The 5,000-nt window shown below is 52.1% G+C and overlaps 1 non-coding gene across 1 annotated transcript in view; it reads left to right on the top strand.

Annotated features, from left to right (window-relative positions):
- Positions 1-4,217: 4,217 nt before the first annotated feature.
- LOC124592518 overlaps positions 4,218-5,000 on the top strand; it is a 1,910-nt gene continuing 1,127 nt past the window's right edge. Inside the window, exon 1 of the ribosomal RNA XR_006977480.1 lies at positions 4,218-5,000. This exon is cut by the window's right edge and continues 1,127 nt beyond it. This is a non-coding gene — a ribosomal RNA (small subunit ribosomal RNA).

Below are 5,000 nucleotides of genomic sequence, written 5' to 3'. Positions count from 1 at the left end.
CTCAGCTAAGCCACCAACACCCACACATGTCCTACACAGGGGTGCACCCAACATCACAATACTGCCTCCTGTCACACCACACAAACAATGGCACGAATGAAAGACACAGGTCTGCCACAAGCATGGAATCAGAGCGCCGCCTGTTATGAGCCAAAGGTGCACCCTGACGTGGCAAATCAGATGATGCCGCAGTCATTTACTTACGATAATCACAATCAACAAACCAGCCCCCCCCCCCCCCCCGAAAACACCTTTCCTTACAACAATGTGTGCCTTAACCTAACCCGTATTGTGCCTTAACCTAACCCGTATTGTGCCTTAACCTAACCCGTATTGTGCCTTAACCTAACCCATATTGCGCCTTAACCTAACCCATATTGCGCCTTAACCTAACCCATATTGCGCCTTAACCTAACCCATATTGCGCCTTAACCTAACCCATATTGTGCCTTAACCTAACCTATATTGTACCTTAACCTAACCCATATTGTACCTTAACCTAACCCATATTGTACCTTAACCTAACCTATATTGTACCTTAACCTAACCTATATTGTACCTTAACCTAACCTATATTGGGCCTTAACCTAACCTATATTGGGCCTTAACCTAACCTATATTGGGCCTTAACCTAACCTATATTGGGCCTTAACCTAACCTATATTGGGCCTTAACGTAACCCACGTTGCGCCTTAACCTAACCTATATTGTACCTTAACCTAACCCATATTGTACCTTAACCTAACCTATATTGGGCCTTAACCTAACCTATATTGGGCCTTAACCTAACCTATATTGGGCCTTAACCTAACCTATATTGGGCCTTAACGTAACCCACGTTGCGCCTTAACGTAACCCACGTTGCGCCTTAACGTAACCCACGTTGCGCCTTAACGTAACCCACGTTGCGCCTTAACGTAACCCACGTTGCGCCTTAACGTAACCCACGTTGCGCCTTAACCTAACCCATATTGCGCCTTAACCTAACCCATATTGCGCCTTAACCTAACCCATATTGCGCCTTAACCTAACCCATATTGTACCTTAACCTAACCTATATTGTACCTTAACCTAACCTATATTGTACCTTAACCTAACCTATATTGGGCCTTAACCTAACCTATATTGGGCCTTAACCTAACCTATATTGGGCCTTAACCTAACCTATATTGGGCCTTAACCTAACCTATATTGGGCCTTAACGTAACCCACGTTGCGCCTTAACGTAACCCACGTTGCGCCTTAACGTAACCCACGTTGCGCCTTAACGTAACCCACGTTGCGCCTTAACGTAACCCACGTTGCGCCTTAACGTAACCCACGTTGCGCCTTAACCTAACCCATATTGCGCCTTAACCTAACCCATATTGCGCCTTAACCTAACCCATATTGCGCCTTAACCTAACCCATATTGTGCCTTAACCTAACCTATATTGTACCTTAACCTAACCTATATTGTACCTTAACCTAACCTATATTGTACCTTAACCTAACCTATATTGTACCTTAACCTAACCCATATTGCGCCTTAACCTAACCCATATTGCGCCTTAACCTAACCCATATTGCGCCTTAACCTAACCCATATTGCGCCTTAACCTAACCCATATTGCGCCTTAACCTAACCCATATTGCGCCTTAACCTAACCCATATTGCGCCTTAACCTAACCCATATTGCGCCTTAACCTAACCCATATTGCGCCTTAACCTAACCCATATTGTACCTTAACCTAACCCATATTGTACCTTAACCTAACCTATATTGTACCTTAACCTAACCTATATTGTACCTTAACCTAACCTATATTGTACCTTAACCTAACCTATATTGGGCCTTAACCTAACCTATATTGGGCCTTAACCTAACCTATATTGGGCCTTAACCTAACCTATATTGGGCCTTAACCTAACCTATATTGGGCCTTAACGTAACCCACGTTGCGCCTTAACGTAACCCACGTTGCGCCTTAACGTAACCCACGTTGCGCCTTAACGTAACCCACGTTGCGCCTTAACGTAACCCACGTTGCGCCTTAACGTAACCCACGTTGCGCCTTAACGTAACCCACGTTGCGCCTTAACGTAACCCACGTTGCGCCTTAACCCAACACACGTTGCGCCTTAACCCAACACACGTTGGGCCTTAACCCAACACACGTTGGGCCTTAACCCAACACACGTTGGGCCTTAACCCAACACACGTTGGGCCTTAACCCAACACACGTTGGGCCTTAACCCAACACACGTTGGGCCTTAACCCAACACACGTTGGGCCTTAACCCAACACACGTTGGGCCTTAACCCAACACACGTTGGGCCTTAACCCAACACACGTTGGGCCTTAACCCAACACACGTTGGGCCTTAACCCAACACACGTTGGGCCTTAACCCAACACACGTTGGGCCTTAACCCAACACACGTTGGGCCTTAACCCAACACACGTTGGGCCTTAACCCAACACACGTTGGGCCTTAACCCAACACACGTTGGGCCTTAACCCAACACACGTTGGGCCTTAACCTGCTCTGTAATTGTCATACGACGCGTTAAATTAGTGTGGTGTTGCCTAACTGCAACCCCCGCAATATAGTTTGCTACTCGCACTGCCTGGTCCCCAGAGTATCGCTTCATGTTAAACACCTTGCAGCTATACACTGTAATGCGGATGGCAGCAGGACGTACATGCTCAATGCCCTTCGCAGTTGTTCATTGGCATTTGCATGGCGAAGCACAGCCTACGTTGTGGTACGGCGTGTGTCAACTGTCCGCTGATGTTGTACGTCCAAATCACACACTGTACTGCACATTGGTCCTCATGTACTGAATGATACATCGTGGTACATGTGTGACCGTACCACGACTGCGCCAACAACGGCGAACCATACGGTCCAAATATTGTGCACTCAGCTACGTGTCGTCTCCCTATAAGAGCTGGATTGCAGTATGGTATGCCGTGGATGGCGATCAGCATGAGCCGTCTGTTGATGTAGTGGCGCGTGTTGTCAGACGTAGTCGTCTCTTCTCACACACCGTGATAGCATGGTGCACTGCGTTCCACATCTGCGACATGCGACAGAGGCCGGTTGACAGTCGTTCGCGCAATGGACATCGCATACGTACGGGGGCCACCTTCCACGTGTTCGCGAAGCGTGCACATGTTGTTGCGTGTATGTGGGCAGACATAGTGTGTCGTGACACCTGACACAGGCATGCAACAATCGTTGAATTTGCAAATGGCGATGGACGTCTACGTTTGCTGGTGACGTTACGCAAATGAACAACTGGTAAACGGTTGTGGTGCGGTTGTTCTCGCTAGAGGTGAATCAGTGATGGCGACGATCGGTTGAGCTACCAACCGGTTGTTTCAGCGATACCCACCATGCCCACGAACGTGAATGGCATGTGGGTGTGAAGCGATACGCGGCGGTGGCTGGGTGGGACCGTCCCCGGCCGGTGAGGGGGGGCCTCCCGGCGTGCTGGCCGCGCGGTGCGTGGGCGCACGCGCTACAGCCGGCTGGTGGGGGCGGCCAGTGGCAGGCGCGCCGGCCGACGGAGGCGGCAGGCGGCGCAGCTGCGCGCCGGCGCACCCTGCACGCGGCGCCGTGCGGCCAAAGTAGGTCCTCGCGGGCCCGGTGCGAAGCGCGGTGGACATCTGCAGTGTGCTGGTCCGATTGAGGACTGTGTGCGCTGAGGATGCGCCGCCGCCCGGCGCTCGGCGCCGCGACGCCGTCTGCTGCTCGGTCGCCTCTGCGGTTCTCGCAGGTGGTTTGTATCGCAGCTGTGCGGACGTGTTGGCGCGTGCGCTGTGCTGGGAGAGTTCGCTTCGGCACCGAAGTGGGGCTTTTGTCCTTCTGTGGCGCTGGCGTTGGAGCTGCCGGCCACCGTAGGTGGCGCGTGTTGTCTCCCGCCGGCAATGCCACGACAGCACGCTCCCGGGCCTCTGTCGGCAGCGGCAAGCTCAGTTGGGAGCACGGGTGGTCGCACCTAAAGCGTCTACTCGCCAAACTCCGGGCGATTGCGCCTCTCTCGAACCCGACCAAGTACTTAGGACGGCGCTGCGCGCCGCCGGGACCTGAGAGGGTTTCGAGGTGTATTGTGCAGGGGAGCTCAGCCTCCTCCTGTTTGCAGAATAATTGAGCGGACGCTTGCGTGTTCGCGCGGGCCCCCGGGACACACTCCCGGGCGGCCGGCTGCTCAGCTCTAGTTGACGCAGCTCCCTGGTTGATCCTGCCAGTAGTCATATGCTTGTCTCAAAGATTAAGCCATGCATGTCTCAGTACAAGCCGCATTAAGGTGAAACCGCGAATGGCTCATTAAATCAGTTATGGTTCCTTAGATCGTACCCACGTTACTTGGATAACTGTGGTAATTCTAGAGCTAATACATGCAAACAGAGTCCCGACCAGAGATGGAAGGGACGCTTTTATTAGATCAAAACCAATCGGTCGGCTCGTCCGGTCCGTTTGCCTTGGTGACTCTGAATAACTTTGGGCTGATCGCACGGTCCTCGTACCGGCGACGCATCTTTCAAATGTCTGCCTTATCAACTGTCGATGGTAGGTTCTGCGCCTACCATGGTTGTAACGGGTAACGGGGAATCAGGGTTCGATTCCGGAGAGGGAGCCTGAGAAACGGCTACCACATCCAAGGAAGGCAGCAGGCGCGCAAATTACCCACTCCCGGCACGGGGAGGTAGTGACGAAAAATAACGATACGGGACTCATCCGAGGCCCCGTAATCGGAATGAGTACACTTTAAATCCTTTAACGAGTATCTATTGGAGGGCAAGTCTGGTGCCAGCAGCCGCGGTAATTCCAGCTCCAATAGCGTATATTAAAGTTGTTGCGGTTAAAAAGCTCGTAGTTGGATTTGTGTCCCACGCTGTTGGTTCACCGCCCGTCGGTGTTTAACTGGCATGTATCGTGGGACGTCCTGCCGGTGGGGCGAGCTGAAGGCGTGCGACGCGCCTCGTGCGTGCTCGTGCGTCCCGAGGCGGA

Source organism: Schistocerca americana, unplaced genomic scaffold (assembly GCF_021461395.2).
Source record: "Schistocerca americana isolate TAMUIC-IGC-003095 unplaced genomic scaffold, iqSchAmer2.1 HiC_scaffold_937, whole genome shotgun sequence".
NCBI lineage: Eukaryota > Metazoa > Arthropoda > Insecta > Orthoptera > Acrididae > Schistocerca > Schistocerca americana.
This window is presented reverse-complemented; position numbering and strand designations above follow the sequence as displayed.